This window comes from Hypanus sabinus, chromosome 10 (genome assembly GCF_030144855.1).
Source record: "Hypanus sabinus isolate sHypSab1 chromosome 10, sHypSab1.hap1, whole genome shotgun sequence".
In the NCBI taxonomy this organism is placed as follows: Eukaryota; Metazoa; Chordata; class Chondrichthyes; order Myliobatiformes; family Dasyatidae; genus Hypanus; species Hypanus sabinus.
The window spans coordinates 42,218,463-42,235,957 of record NC_082715.1 but is presented as its reverse complement, the minus strand read 5'-3'; positions in this window follow the sequence as shown (position 1 = coordinate 42,235,957).

Sequence of the window (17,495 nt, the reverse complement as noted above, 5' to 3'; positions counted from 1 at the left end):
TTGATCCACGATTAATGTCAATGTCTCCCTGAGCAGAAAGGACTGACAGGGGTTTGCAGTAGGGAAGGAAATCCTGTTACTGGAACCCCCAGCCACGCCAGCCTCCGGGGTTTAGAGACTCCAGTTCTTCTGAATATGGATAGCTGATGCAGTCTCTTTAAAGATTCTGACCCGCTTCATTAATTAGCGGCCAAGTTTTGGCTCAAAGATTTGGATATTTGAAGAGCACCTGAACTCAGGTTCAGGGTTCAATTGTCAGCTCAAACTTGGTTCATGATTTCTGGATTTCTGTCTCATTTGATTACTTGTCTAGTCACATCAAGTTCCCATCAAGCATTTAGTCAAGAACCTTGTTCTCATTTCAGTCTTGAAATCTAGTCTCAGACAGTCCAGCACTTGGGTGCTTGCCATCCTTGCCCAGGCCTCTCATCGTACAACCAAGCTCATTTCTTTTGATGAGTTATCTATTATATCTGAACTTTCCACCACCCGTTCTGGTCAAAGACTAAATAGCAGGAAGTGATTCTGATCCCTGTTGATCAAGGATGGAGCAGTGCTCAGACCCGAAATGGAAATGGCCGATGGAACTCACCTCATCATCCTGAATAATCAGTGCCTGTGCGCCTTATGCAAACCAATCAAGCACTAACTTACACTTTCAATTCACGTGCAAAATTTAAAAAAAAAACAGAAAACAAGAGTTAAATAAATAGTTAAGCAATTTGATTGGATGCTTCTGTCTGAAGACAACCCTGCCACAATAGCCTTCTATTCCCAATGATCAAATTCATCCTTCTGTTAACAAAGGCTCTGAGCCAGAAATACTCACATGTGCTTTTTGTTCTTGGTTAAGGCCAGAATTTTATGGCTTCCATTCTTATTCCAGAATTCTGAGATTTTTACTGATGTTTGGGGATTGCTTTACACTATTCCATCCATTTATAATGAGGTCCATTAGTTCATGGTGGCTGAATAATCAGGTTCTGTATTTTACAATCTGGGATTATGGGATTTCCTGGGATTTCATTCTGGTTACTTAATATCAGACATTGTTGTATGTTACTGTATGAGGAATTACAAAGAACACAATATGAAGTACACTTTGAGTAATACGTACTGAAAACTGAAATTAAAGGATTCAGTTTTAGTCAGTAATTATTTAGTCAGCTAGGATAAGGTTTCTACTTTGGGTGAAATTGAAAAATTGCAACTAAAATGTACTTAAAATTTTACTGATTAGGCTACAATTTAGGTTGCCAATAACTTTGCTTAAATTCACATGTAAAATATTCGAATGATGGGAGCAATTTGGGATGCATATTAGAATTAAATGTAGCTACATTCACATTCTTTTCTGGTTAAGAATATTTAGATGAGCTATAATGGAGGTGTTTCGTCGGCGCATTTGAAAAAAGGTTTAATATCAAGAATTCATTCATTCATACATTACCTGTGTGTCGTATGACATAGGTGATCATGATCTTGACCATGATTGTTCTTGGCAAATTTTTCAACAGAAGTGATTTGCCATTGACTTCTTCTGGGCAATGTCTTTACAAGATGTGCGACCACAGCCATTATCAATACTCATCAGAGATTATATGCCCAGTGTCAAATATCAAGAATAAGGCTTCTTAATAAGAGAATGAAATCCTTTCCTGTGAGTAAGTTATTTTAAAATGATTAAAAGTTACTTTAATAATGTTAGAAAACTAAAGAATTTAAATAAAATTGAAAATCTGGTTCTGGGAACATGAGTAGAGTTTGAAGAAACTTTCCTAATAGATGCAATCTTTAGAAACTTATAATTACAACAGGGAGCTTGGCTAGTTTTATGGATGGAACCAAACTTATACACGTTGAGATATGAATACTGTAAAACAAATCACTTTTCTCATAATGTGACTCCCCTCCGTATAAACTACAGTACCCCAATATTTCAGATTGCTTCATTTATTTCCATTTAAATTGCATTCGTTCTCAAAGAAGATGATGTCTGACCACAAAGCTCAGTGGCTTTTTGAACAAAATCCCATTTATTGAATAAAATAAATGTCTCCCAACACCCCCCCCCCCCCATTGAGTAACTGATACACAAGGAACTACTTCTTTTAGGGTATTAAGTCTGTGCTAGAAATTCCCAAAAATTCCCAACAATTCCTCTTTGGCCAGAATACCAAGAACACATGGTATATTTTTAACTTGTGAAGAATCAGATCAGATTATCTCAATATTATTAGTGCATTGTAAGTCAGCTCACTTCTCCTCCCACAATGACCGGTCTGTCCTTGGTCTGCTCTACTGGCATGATAAGGCCAAAAGCAAAGCTGAAAAATACTTCATATTCTAATTGAATAGTCTACAACTCACACTGGATTTTCAACTTTCAAGTAACTGACTCCCACCAGTCCATCTAGGTTCTCAAACCTTTGTTAATCATTTCCAAGCACATGGTTCATCTTCCGTTATCCAAAATCATTCCCTAAATCCATTATCCTATAGGGTAATGTATTGATGATGGATGGCACATATTGTTCATGACAGAATCTGTTCACGAATTCACAAACACCGTTATTGAGTTGTGTTCACTTTAAGAGATGATGTCTGATGTAATGACGACAGAGTAAGACAACGGCCATTGGTTTGTTTGTAATAGAAGCAAAGGGCTGTGGCTTTTGTTAAGCACATATAATGACTCTCACATGATTTATTCACAAAATCCGACACTCCTTCCCCCAACTGACTCCACGCAGCTATCTGTCTGGGTTTCTTTTCCCTTAACCTGCCTCTCCTAGTCTCTTCCATACAGGTTCCATCTGATTTTATCCTGCCCTCATCTGTTTCCACCTACAACTTTCCACCCTCTTGTCTCTACTTTCCCATCCCCAACTTCCAACTGGCTCCTTATCTGTGTTCACCTATCTCATTTAAACATAAGAGCGTAAGAAATAGGAGCATGAGGAGGGCATCTGGCTCATTGAGCCTGCTCCACCATTCAATAAGACCATGGCTGATCTGACCATGGATTAATCTCCACCTACCTGCCTTTTCCCCATAACTCTAAATTCACCTACTATGCAAAAATCCATCCAACCTTGTCTTAAATATATTTGCTGTGGTAGCCTCCACTGGTTCATTGGGCAAAGAAATCCGCAGATTCACCGCTCTCTGGGAAAAGCAGTCCCTCCTTATTTAAGTCCTAAATCTTCTCCCCCAAATCTTGAGGCTATGTCCCCTAGTCTTTCTATCTCCTAACACTTCTGTATTATGTCGCTCTTCACCTCCTCCCACTCCTGGCTCCGCCTGTCCATCATTCTCCAGTTCATTTGGTTCCACCTATTACACACTAGTCACAGTCTTTCTTCTAGACTAGCCACATCTCTTCTACATTCACAATCCTAATGCAGGGTCTTACCCTAAAGTGTTGAATATCTCTTTGTTTCCACTCATGTTGTTTGGCCCACTGAGCTCCTTTAGCAATTTGCTTTATTTTGTTCTAGTCTCCAGTATCTACAGTCTCTTGTGTCTCTACATTTACTTTGTTTTGCTTCCAGACAAACTTTGAATTTGTACAGCTTTTATAAAAGTTAAAACAAGATGTCTCAAATCAAAATGCAATGCATGAAAACAAATTTCTTGCAGTTTTCAGATAGAAACAAGTGATGAATAGGAATATTCTGTGACAATAGGAATAGGATGATGTGGAGGATAAATGTGTGGCTGAGGGATTGGAGCAGGGGGCAGGGATTCCAATTTCTGGATCATTGGGATCTCTTATGGGGCAGGTGTGACCTGTACAAAAAGGACAGTTTGCACTTGAATCGTAGGGGGACCAATATACTAGCAGGGAGGTTTGCTAAGGCTACAGGGGAGAGTATAAACTAGAATTGTTGGGGGTGGGAACCAAACTGAAGAGACTGGGGAAGAGGAGGTTGGCTCACAAATAGAGAAAGCTTGTAGACAGTGTGAGAGGGAGGACAGGCAGGTGACAGAGAAGGGACACACTCAGACCGAAGGTTTGAGATGCATCTATTTTAACGCAAAGGGTGTTGTGAACAAAGTGGATGAGCTTAGAGTATGGATCAGTACCTGAAGCTATGATGTGGTGGCCATTACAGAGACTTGGATGGCTCAGGGGCAGGAATGATTATTTCAAGTGCCGGGTTTCTGATGTTTCAGAAAGGACAGAGAAGGAGGCAAAAGAGTTGGGGGCATGGCACTGTTGATCAGAGATAGTGTCACGGCTGCAGAAAAGATGGATGCCATGGAGGGATTGTCTATGGAGGATGAGAGGTGACCTGATAGAGGTGTATAAGATGATGAGAGATATTGATCGTATGGATAGTCAGAGGCTTTTTCACAGGGCTGAAATGGTTGCCACAAGAGGACACAAGTTTATTGTGCTGGGGAGTAGGTACAGAGGAGATGTCAGAGGTAAGTGTTTTACTCAGAGAGTGGTGAGGGTGTGGAATGGGCTGCCAGCAACGGTGGTGGAGGCAGACATGATACGGTCTTTTAAGAGACTTTTAGATAGGTACATGGAGCTTAGAAAAACAGGGGACTAAAGGTAAGCCTAGTAATTTCTAAGGTAGGGACATGTTCAGCACAACTTAGTGGGCCGAAGGGCCTGTATTGTGCTGTAGGTTTTCTATGTTTCTATGAGTAAGTTCCTGTTAAAATAATAAAATAATTCACTGGAATGTTAATGTTCATTTGCTGAGTATTATTTTTTCCACATAATTGCTTTACAAATTGATGCACCACAGTGAGAACAAATAAACTTAAAAATATTACAAACAAGTAAACAAAATAACAATGTCATAGATGGTTTCATCCGTGTGAATTGTTTAATTATGGTGATTAACTCAATATTTCAAATTGCTTACTAACAGCAACAATTTTCATTCCAAACATTTATTTCCTGCCCCTCAACCAGAGCAGCAAAATAGAATTGGCACTTGCCATTGGTCCATTCCATCTCCCCAGCTACCACAACAAAATAATAATGAGTTTGCTTGTTCAAAATGTTTGTGTTCAGAATCAGAAGACAGTCTTGAGCCAGAAGTGTTCCAAACTCTGTGCTTTTTTTTAAATGTGACTGGGATTACATTTTGGGGCTGTATACAACTCCTATGCCAAGCTGAATTTTATGTGTATCTGAAGCATTTTCCTCAGGTGTGGATACTTAATCCCATTCCACCTGCCCGATGAATCACCCAACGGGGCACATTCAGTCTATCAGCCACACTTACCTCCAACCAAAAAGTCACAAATAAAACTTAAGAGAAGAGAAAGCTGGAATTCTGTTCTGATACTCAAAAGTTACCATGTAAGTTCATCGGCAGCCAAGGGACAGTTTTGTTTATTTTGTATTCTGCTACTTGCAGAATATTCAAGATTTCCATCAAATATTAATTCAGTTTTCTCTGCTAGTTAGTATTTTGCTATCAAGGATACACAACTGAACATAAAATTGTGAAGTTGCCATTCATTCATTTTATAATTTCCTGTAATACTTGAAGTCATGCTGAACATTGTAGCTTTGGAAATGTTCCTTAACCTCAAGGTATTCTATGTACGCAAAGCGATCCTGTACTCCACTCAGAACAGCCCACGAGTAATCCTGATCAATGTTACAGTTTCTTCTGGAACATAAAATTCAGGCCACAATCCACATGGCAAAGAATTGAGACGCCTGTCTCATTGACATCCATCTAAAATCTACTCTGTGGATGCCAATAAACCTGAATTGCAGGAGCATTTTTAGTGCTGTTCTACAAGTGATGGAGACATTGTGCAGCTGGGTTGCAAGCTGCAGAACACAAAATATACAAAACTGTCCTTTGGCTGCCCTGACAAACTTACATGATTAGCTTACTCATTTTAACTATGTTGTGTAGTACAGATTGGCCAACGATGTGAAATGCTGTCATACTGGTTCTTTAATTGCAAGTCCACCACATAGTCCTTTATCTAGCATTAATATGATAGGTTTATTCATTAAGAAGGAAAGTGATGTAGTCATTCTGAAGCGAAGGTCTGAAATCTAAACAAAGGGAACTATGAAGGGATTAGGACTGAATTGGTTAAGATTGATTCAGGATCTTATTAAATAAAGTGGTATAATAAAGTGGTTACAACAGTGGAACAAACAGAGGAACTGAAACCATTATTCATGCCTGATACATATCCTTTCTCCCAGCAGATTGCTTGTTGCTTTGTTGTACATTCGTACCTGGCATAAGAACATACAAAGAAAAGGGACCCAACTATGGAAAACCAAAGAGATAAAGGACGGTGGCTAAACCAAAGGGGAGTTGTTTATGATTGCCAGACAAATTAGCAAATCTAGGAACTGGGTAATTTCAGCAAAGAAATCAATTAATGGAGCAAAAGCAGGGATACAAAAGTTTTCTACAAATCAGTAAGAAGAAAAAGATTAGAGGTCAATTGTCATTTCTTTAAAGTCAAAAAATGAGGGAATTCATAATGGGAAACGAAATAGCAGAGCAACTAAATAGATGAATGAGAGATCACTGAAGAGGACACAAGTAACTTTCCAGAAATGTAAATGAACCAAGAAACTAATGAAAGTGAGGAACTACAGGAAGTAATTAATGAAAAAAAGTTGAAAAAATTAATCACACTAAAAGTCAATAAGTTTGCAAGCCCTGATAATTTGGTCCCAGAATACTAATGGAAATGGCCCAAGAAACTGTGGATACATTGGTTAACATTTTCCACAATTCTAAAGATTATTTATTAGTTTTCAGTCTTTAAAGTGTACATTATGTAACCCTACTTTAATAAATGAGGGAGAAAGAAAAAGAAAGTAAGATTGGTTATCCTAACTTCAGCAATTGTTGGGGCATATTATAATGGATGAAATAATAGGACACTTTGAAAACATCAACAGGATTAAGCAAAAACAACATGGATTTCTGGAAGGGATGTCATGTTTGAAAACCATCTGGATTTTTGAGAATAAATCTGGTAGAATAGATAAAGGAAAACCAATGCATATGATGTACTTGGATTAGATATGTGGTAAATAGTTAGTGTACTAGACTAAATCACATCATTTTGGGATTAAAGTATTGGCAGACAGGAAACAGAGAGAAGGTCATTTTTGGTAAGGTCGGAGGAAATGTGTTGCAAGCAGTTCAGCTGTTCATTTACTGTATATACCAGTGATTTGGATGAGGGTAGTGAACATAGTATTTCAAAAACTGCTGATGATATTAAGCAGAACAGAGTTGTAAATTTGTGGAGGATACAGAAAGACTTCAAGTTCATTCAATAAAGTGAGTGGACAAAAACATGACAGATATGGTATAACAAACAAGGGAAAATCTGCAGATGCTGGAAATCCAAGCAACATACACAAAATGCTAGAGGAACTCAGCAGACCAGGCAGCATCTATGAAAGAGAGTATGAAGTCCTGATGAAGGGTCTCAGCCCAACTGTACTCGTTTCCACAGATAAAGTATAACTTGGATAGATCTTAAGATATTCTTGATAAGTAAAGAAAGGCTCCATATTGCTTAATACTGCTAGATTTGGAAATGATGATCTACAGAGTCTCTGGTCTTCTTGTTCTCGAACCACTGAAATCAAACATGCAGATACAACAAACAATTAAGAAGAAAATACTGTTCTTCATTGTAAGAAGATCTGAGTTCAGGTCTACTACAATAATACAGGAACTGGGTGAGTCCACAACTTCTTTCACTTATTCAAACATAGGCTCCAGCACAAGCTCATGATATTCCCAGCTCAAACTTAGAACAGCCTAAGTAAAAATAATATTTATGATGCCTCAGATGGCCATGGCTGGGAACTCATGCTGCATTGGGAATCTTGGGACAGGAGAAAGATTTCCCTTTCAAGGGAAGTTTACCAATTGACATCACATTCTACTTATATTTCTCTAATAGGCAGTGGAGTTTGCACACTCAGGTTTTCAAAGGATGCCATTGCCAAAATATTAATCATTCTACGGGAGACTCTTAGCAACAACTTTTGCCTGGAAAGCTGCCTCGGTGGGTGACACAATGTCATTGATGCTCATACTCCTCCTAACTTGACCATTCAAAAAGGCTGCCATATTTCTACTTCTGTTCTGTCAACTTGCTGATCACTGCTGCTTCAGGACAAATGAACTTGTGAAGAAATTATTCTAACTACATTGAGTTCAGGTGATTGGGGGATCTCAAGCTCTGAAATCTGCTAGTAATTCTCATCAGAAAAGACAGCCTTAACTTCATTTATGCGTCTCTACCTGGGTTCCCATTAATAACCCTAGTTTTTCCATCCTCAGCAAAAGTTTCCACTACTTCAATGTGCAGTTAATTGAGGGTCATAAGAGTTCACTCCATGTTTCTGGGAAGCACACATTATTCTTAACCCTCAGGGAAATCATACTAACAAAACTAGGTCTAACAGAGCAATGGAAGATGAGAGGTGGCCTGATAGAGGTGTATAAGATGATGAGAGGCATTGATCGTGTGGCTATTTCCTAGGGCTGAAATGGCTAACACAAGAGGGCACAGTTTTAAGGTGCTTGGAAGGAGGTACAGAGGAGATGTCAGGGGTAAGTTTTTTATGCAGAGTACTGAGCGTGTGGAATGGGCTATTGGCAACGGTGGTGGAGGCGGATAAAATGGGGTCTTTTCAGAGACTCTTGGATAGGTACATGGAGCTTCGAAAAATAGAAGACTATGGGTAACCCTAGGTAATTTCTAAACTAAGTGCATGTTTGGCACAGCATTGTGGGTGGAAAGGCCTGTATTGTACTGTAGATTTTCTATATTTCTATGTTTCTATGAATGAAACATTGTGGTACTCATAGCCTCATCCTGCAGCTCACTAGAAGGGATATATTGTTGGAATTAGCTACAAGAAACTCCCAAAGAAAAACATCTCATCAAGAGCATAAAGAGTCTCCTCACATTCCAACAATTAAATGTCATAATATGCAGCCAGGAGAGTTCAGATGACATCCAAAGATCCCTCACATTATGTTTTTCAAGCTCACCTGAACTGATATTAACACAAACATAAATCTGAGTACCGAAATAACTACCTCAGTATTTCTTGATGAATGGTATTTCGCTGAAGGAATTTACACCTGTAAAGATTTCTGCTCTGTAAACAGAGATATGCAGATCATCCTGACACATCTTGTTAGTGCATTAAGTTTCTCTCTGCATTGCTCCATTGTATTGAGACTGTTGCGTCTAGAAAAAAGCCAGTGCAGCCACCTCCTGCCTAACTCTTCTGATGGTCGCTTATTGAGTCTGCCTGGCAGAGAACTGAGTTAATGTGGAAGACATTTCTCTGTCTCCTGCAGTCTCTGTCTCCTTCCTAGCAGCTGATGCGCTGCTGCTGCTGGTTAGCTCCATACACATGCAAGGTGATTCAAGGGTTAATGACTTCCTCTAAAAAAAAATCTGAACATATTTGAAATGCGGTGAATTGCCATCTAAAATTACGCTGGTCTTGTTTCAGCAGTTATCTCTGAGTACAAACCATAGAAATCAAGTTTTAACAAAAACACGAGGAAATCTGCAGATGCTGGAAATTCATGCAACACACACAAAATGCTGGCGGAACGCAGCAGGCCAGGCAGCATCTATAGGAAGAAGTACAGTCGACGTTTCGGGCCGAACCATCGACTGTACTTCTTCCTATAGATGCTGCCTGGCCTGCTGCGTTGCACCAGCAAATTATGCTTTAAACTTCCTTTTGGCTACTTTCACCATTTTTGCAGGAGATCCAATTAAGTATGGTTGTAAATGAAAATATATTGTAACATACAAAATGTCAATAGAATCTGATTTTATTCTTGTCTTTTTCATATATTCTGCTTGGAAGACATTGGATGTTTCATATGCTTCTTTCCAGCATGATAGGCACATGTGACCAGTTTGTGATAGGCACGTCTGAAGTTTGTGGCTGTCTTCAATTTAAAATGTCACTGGAGGAGGAACGTGCAAAATGTATTTCAAGACAACAAAACTCATGGAAGTATTGTTTGTTGGCTGTCTGTCATATCTAACAAATGACAGGAGACCTGCACGGGAGAGTTTTTAAAGTGGAAAAGTCATTGCACGAGAGCAGTTCCACTCTCTTGACCTGGGAAGTCTGGGTCCAGTGGTATGAGTCACAAAATAGGGTCTTTCTTCGTTGCAGATGGGTGACCATGACTTCCTCTGTGCCTTGTCATGCCTTTCAGTCTCCAGAAAGCATTGCAGAACTGCCTTCCTAGCCGTTGGATCGCACTGTTGATCTCAACCACCCAGTCCGCTGGCGCAGAGTTCACAAGCTACGGCAGATGTGTACCTAGCTTACTAGGGCATGAGGCCCACCAGCTTTCATCAGCTGTCTTATCCCACTTGTCAAAGCAGTGTACCAGGGTGTGGCTGCTGTCACATGCAGACAGCTACTTGGAGCCACAGGTGAGAGATGGATCTCCAAAGGGACTCAAAGGTGAGTGAACTGTCCCAGAGTGGACATGATCCCCTTCACCAGAGATGCTACCCCTCCCTGGACACACCAGGTATCCTGCTTCAAAACATCTACCATTGTCCCTGTACCTATAAAGTCCAAGGTGGCATGTCTGAATGACTGGCGTCCTGTCACACTCACCTTAATAATAAGCGAATGCTTTGAGAGACTGGTAAAGGACTACATCTGCAGCATGCCAACACCCAGAATGGACACCCTACAATTTGCCTACTGACACAACCAGTCGACAGATGATGCAATAGCTGCAGCTCTACACACCGTCCTTACACATCTTGCACGTAAGGATGCTTATGTGAGAATGCCGCTCTTGGACTATAGTTCAGCAGTCAACACCATAGTTCCCTCCTGGCCTGACAAGAAACTCAGAGATTTTGGCCTTCACCCTGCCTTGTGCAGCTAAACCCTGGACTTCCTGTAAATTCACCAGCAGGTGGTAAGAGTCTTCTCCCTCACCTCTGCCGCTCTGACCCTCAAAACAAGTGCCCCTCAGGGCTGTGTCCTAAGCCCCTCCTTTACTCTCTATAAACCATGACAATGTCACCGCTCAAAACTCCAATCTGCTAATTAAATTTGCTGACAATTCTACATTGATTGGCCTTACCTCAAATAATAACGAAGCAGCCTATAGAGAAAAAGTCATTACCATAACCCAGTGGAGTCAAGAAAACAACCTCTCCCTCAATGTTTCAAAAACAAAGGAGCTGGTTGTGGACTACAGCAGGAATGGAGACAGGCTAACTCCTACTGACATCAATGATCTGGGGTTGAGAGGGAGAACAGCTTTAAGTTCCAGGGCATACGCGTTACTGAGGATCTCAAGTGGTCTGTACACACCAGGTGTGTGGTGAAAAAAGCATAACAGTGCCTCTTTCACCTCGGGTGGTTGAAAAAGTTTGATATGAGCCCCCAGATCCTAAGGACTTTCTATAGCAGCACAATTGAGAACATCCTGACTGGCTGCAATTCTGCCTGGAATTTAGGAGGATGAGAATACACTGGAATTTAGAAAGATTTAGAAAGTTGAGAGAGGATCTGATTGAAACATACAAGATTATTAAGGGGTTGGACATACCAGAGGCAGGAAACATGTTCCTGATGTTGGGGGAGTCCAGAACCAGAGGCCACAGTTTAAGAATAAGGGGTAGGCCATTTAGAACAGAATTGAGGAAAAACTTTTTCACCCAGAGAGTTGTGGATCTATGGAATGCTCTGCCTCAGAAGGCAGTGGAGGCCAATTCTCTGGATGCTTTCAGGAAAGAGTTAGATAGAGCTCTTAAAGATAGCGGAGTCAAAGGATATGGGGAGAAGACAGGAACAGGGTACTGATTGTGGATGATCAGCCATGACCACATTGAATGGTGGTGCTGGTTCGAAGGGTCAAATGGCCTACTCCTGCACCTATTGTCTATTAACTGTGCTTCTCTCAATTGCAGGACTCTGCAGAGAGTGGATATGAACTTCCCACTATTCAAGACATTTACAGAGACAGGTGTGTAAAAAGGGCCCGAGAGATCATTGGGGACCCGAGTACCCCAACCACAAACTGTTCCAGCTGCTACCATCCAGGAATTGGCACAGAGTCCGGGACAGCATCTTTCACCAAGCCACCAGACCGGTTAATTCACACTGATAGAATTGTATTTCTATGCTATATTGACTGTCCTGTTGTACATAATGTTTATTACAAAGACTATACATTGCACATTGCATATATAGAAGGAGAAGTAATGTAAAGATTTTTACTCCTCATGTATGTGAAGGATGTAAGAAACAAAGTCAATTCTGTTCAATTCATACAACCCCATATAAGTATTATTAAACTCCTGAAATCATTAAATAAAACAAATGCTGATTTGGTTTGATGGTTTTACAGAAAATGCTGATTTGAATAAAAATTAAGGAAGTTGCTAATGTTGCTGCACTGATTAAAATGGTGAGCTTTGCAATTTACAGGTAATATTTGTTGAGAGATTTAATCAACCGTAAAAATAATAGTGTTGTAAGTGGAGTATCTTATTGTACCTTATATTCTGTGCATGTCAAATCTGCCACTTAGAGAGTTTAGTTTGAAAATGTATTTGCTTATGACTAAATCTAATTTTATATATTTCATTGGTCACCAATAGCATATTTTTAATTTTTCACAGTATGTGATAAAAGTCTATCCACTGTCTCTTGAGTCTTTTATTATCTTCATTAAATTACACTTTATCCAGCGCTAAGCTAGTTATTTTAGCTGCGATCCTGCAAGCTGACTCAGATTTGTGATGTCAGAGGAGAGCATGTGCAGAATGCTCCATTACCCAGAATGCACTGATGTTAACCAATGAATGCAGTCTTGTGAATTCTTTTGTGGCTATTAATCAAGTTCATGGGGACATAAGTGCAAAAGTGTTTCCAGGTATATCTGATGTCTGTTACGTTTTCTTGAACAATGAAATTCTATATAGTCAACTTTGATCTTATTGAAAGGCAGAGCAGACAATATAGGCACTTATTTTTATCTCTGTTTTATCTCTTATAGTTTTATCCCTGATTAGGGTAAGTCAAAAACAAATTACACTTGTGCACTTTATTTTGTGCTGTGCTCTGCAAACACTGAGTGAGTTGTACTGAGTTTTTCTTCCAAAGGAATCCCTTTACTTTATAATTCAGTCCATGCCTGACTCTGACAAAGTTTGTGTGGTTATTATTAAAAGAATTTATGTTAGACAACTACTGTGAGGGCAGAGGTGGAATCTTGTATTTGACCTTAGTGTGTTGGTGATGCTGAAAGGTCCAAATTTATTGTACTTTTCCACTTGTTATATATCTTAATTTGTCTTAAAAAGATTGTGTCCTTCTCCTTAAGCCACTGTGCTGATCTGTTAACAAAAGAGTGCAGAGCTCTCAGATAAGGAAATGCAATGTTTCACAATATTGAAGAAATTTTACCTCTATCTGAAGCTGGATGGTGTACAATTTAAAGAAAATTCTATAGTTAACATGCATCTGATTGTATGGTTTGTTTTGGGTCTGTAGGTGAAGGAAGATGCAGGGGGGAAACACGTACTGCTAAAAAGTTAGTCATTTTTCAGTCTGTCAATGGGAAGGGTATTGAATCCAGTGACTGGCTTGTATCATACAAAATCTTCTGTTCTCATTGTTACCTTATTAAGTGCATTCCTCTCCCTGAAAATCCCTTTGATTCTTTTGTTAGCTCTAAGATTGACTGTTGCAATGCATTCCAGTCAGATCAACTATTTTCCACAGTCCATATTTTAATACACACTGTTCAATTTATCCATGTGATTGTTGACCTCCACTGCCTCCCAATTAAGCATCACTTCATTTTTTGTTATTCCTCTTCACCTTCCTTCATTCTTGCCATTCTTTTACTTTCTGTTTAGAGACATGATGTCACTGAATTTAATTGCTTCACCATTGCTAGACGTACCTTCATTCTTAAAATACCCTTCCCAATCCACAACTTTCCATCAAATGGTAAATTGTGCAAACCACTAAAATAATGGCACAGGTTAATAAACATACAAACTACTGAAATTCATCTGAAAGAAGTGCATGGAAAACTAGGGAAGTTATGTTTCACATGTATTGAATCATATGTCACACCAGATTTGGATATAGTGATACAGGATTTGAAAAGCTATCATTAGCAGGAAACATTGAACAGGCTGGGGTCCTTCAGCTCTTAAAATTACAAAAGCAATTGATAAAATAGAAATAATGATGGGAGAGGAAAAGAAGAAAGTTAATGTTTATCTTCATCAGAGCTTCATTACCTCAATATACCTCTCCACAGAATCAGCCTAACCTGCTGAATGTTTTCAGTATTCTCTGGTTTCCTTTCAGATTTCCTGTGTCTGCAGTTTTCTTTTCATGATGAAAGGGAGTGCCTGCGAGAAGCATAATGCCTGACTTGTGCAGGTTGAGCTGAGTGATCCATTTCTGTATATAAGAACATCTTTACACTTTGTACCGGGGTATTGCCAAGTTCACAGTTGAGAAGTCAATCACAAGATCCGGATGCTTCCATGCAAGTCCTGATTGCCACTATATAATCCAGTGAAAATTAAAATTAGCTTTCACATCACTGGCATTTGTAGTGAAATTTGTTATTTTGCAGTGGCAGAACATTGCAATACATAATATTAAGAGCTATAAATTACAATGAGAAGTATATATTAAAAAAATTAAATAAATAGTGCAAAAGGAGAGGGAAAAAGTACTGAGAAGGTGTTCATAGGTTCACTGTCTGTTCAGAAGTCTGATGATGGGGGGAAAGAAGATGTTACTGAAGCATTGAAGGTGTGTTCTCAGGCTCCTGTACCTCCTCCTTGCTGGTAGCAATGAGAAGAGGGCACGTCCTGGGTGATGATCCTTAATGATGAAAGCCACCTTTTGAGGCATCGGCTTTTGAAGGTGTCCTGGGTGCTGGGGAAAGCTAATGCCCATGATGGAGCTGCCTGAGTTTACTACTTTCTGCAGCTCTTTCCGATCTGGTGCAGTGGCCTCTCCATACCACATGGTGATGCAACCAGTTCAAATGTTTTCCATGGTACATATGTAGAAATAAGTGGAACTTTGGTGAGCTACCAAGTCCCCTCAATCTCCTAACGAAATAAAGCTGCTATCATGCCTTCTTTGTAATTGCATAAATATGTTGGGCCCAGAATCGATCCCCAAAGATGTTGGCACCCAGGAACTTGAAACTGCTCACTTCTGATCCCTCAATGAGGACTAGTATGTCTAAAGATAAGCTTGCCCGATTTTACTCGCATATCAACCCTCAATGTGACAGATGTCACTTAGAAGTGGCCTCATTGACCCACATGTTTTGGGCATGTCCCACTTTACATAACTATTGGAAGGACATCTTTGATGTCATTTCCTCAGTATGAAATATCGATTTACAACCCCATTTTATTACTGCAATTTTCGGTATACCAAATGAAGATGGCAATCAGTTTTCCCCTTCAATCAGACGAATGATTGCCTTTGTAACATTAATTGCCAGAAGGTCTATATTACAAAACTGGAAAGAAGTAAATCCTCCTACTACATCTCAGTGGTTCTCCCAAACTATTTCCTATCTGAGTTTGGAAAAAATTAGAAGCACTATTTTTGATTCTTCAATTAAATTTGAAGAAACCTGGGGACCATTCATTCGACACTTTCATATGAATTAATTTGGCCTATTTCAGATCCTTTTCTCTACTTATCCTTGTTCAGGTATGGAGTTCCGGAGTTTTTTTTCTTGACACCTTCATATATTTATAAAGTGCTATTATTGCCCATGTTAGTTTAGTTTAGTATTTTTTTTCAATATATATTTTCTCATATATACTTTCAAATTTTTTTTTTCTTTTTTGATGATTATTTTTGTTTTTTTTTCATATATATTTATATAGACTTGATTGATTTATGTACCTTTTGTTGATTGATGTTTAATAGGATATTATTATCCTATTACTAATGTAATTTCAAGTTTATTGAATTTGTAATCTATTCATTATCATGTGTTGTTTTTTTTATATGAAATTTAATAAAAAGATTGAAAAAGAAAGAAAGAATGAGGACTAGTAAGTTTTCCCTTGACTTCCAATTCCTGAAGTCCGCAATCTATTCCTTGGTTTTACTGATGCTGAGTGCAAGATTGTTGCTGCAACATCACTCAACCAGCTGATCTACTCGCTTCTGAACGCCTCCTTGTCACCATCTGTAATTCTGCCCACAGTAGTCGTGCCAGCAGCCAATTTTTAGATGGTGGTTAAGCTGTGCCTAGCCACACAATCGAGGGAGTAGAGAGAGGTGAATCCTTGAGGTTGATTGTCAGTGAGGAGGGGATGCTATTTCCAATATCGTCTTGTAGTGAAGAACTCAAGGATCCAGTTGCAGAGGAGGTAGAGAGAGCCTAATTTTGGAGCTTATTGATTAGAACTACGGGTTTGACTGTGTCAAATGCTGAGCTGTAATCAATAAACAGTAGCCAGATGATCCAAGGCTGAGTGGAGAGCCAGTGAGATTACATCCTCTCTAGACCTGTACAGCTACTAGCATCAAAGGTAAACAGAGTTAGAAAGTCAGTTTGCTCAGTCTTTTCATTTGGAAGTAAGAACATAAAAATTAAATTTATGTATCATCAACACAGCAAATATCCCTCTTAGGAGCATAATCTTACTAAGTTTGACACCAAGCAATATGTTAAGGCATTTGGCAAATGACTAGCTCGGAAAGATAGGTTTAATGGAACAATTCAGGGAAGGAGAAAAAAAAGAGTTAAAATGGAAATTTCAGAGCTCTCATTTTGAATAATGAAATTCGTGGATGGATTACACCAGACAGAGTTCCCAGACAGTTAATGGCTGTTATGATTGTGAATGATGATACACATTGGTTCCTCATGTGGATAAACTGCTGGGTATCTACGGTCATTGTTTCTCCTCGGGCTACTCTCCTATGGGTGTACCAAGGACGTCACCACTGTGAAAAGCTTTGCAGAGCTCAGCAATCCAGAGATATGCAGCAATGAACGCTCCCCTGCTGAGCAAACAGGAATTGGCACCAGGATTCTCTGCATGAAAGCATACTTAGACAATGCGCAGATTTGTTTTCTTGCATGTAGCAAAGAAAAAAAGGGACTCAAAAAGTCCAAATCACTGCTCATAAGTTCTGTTGACTTAGAACTCTAGCAAGCGCTCTTTGATCCTGGCCTGTGGTACTGGCTACTTGTAGAGTTCTCCCTGTGACCATGTGAGTTTCTCGTAGTGCTCTGATTTCCTCCCATGCCTCAAAGAAGTCATGGATCAGTCAATTAATTGGCCACAGTAAATTGCTTCTAGTGTAGGTGGGAAATGCGGGATGAACAGATTACAAGAAAAACTAGTGAGTGAATGGCACTGCTCTGTGAGCCTGCATAACATCGATGGGCTGAATGGCTTCCTCGTATGCCATAAGGCAATAT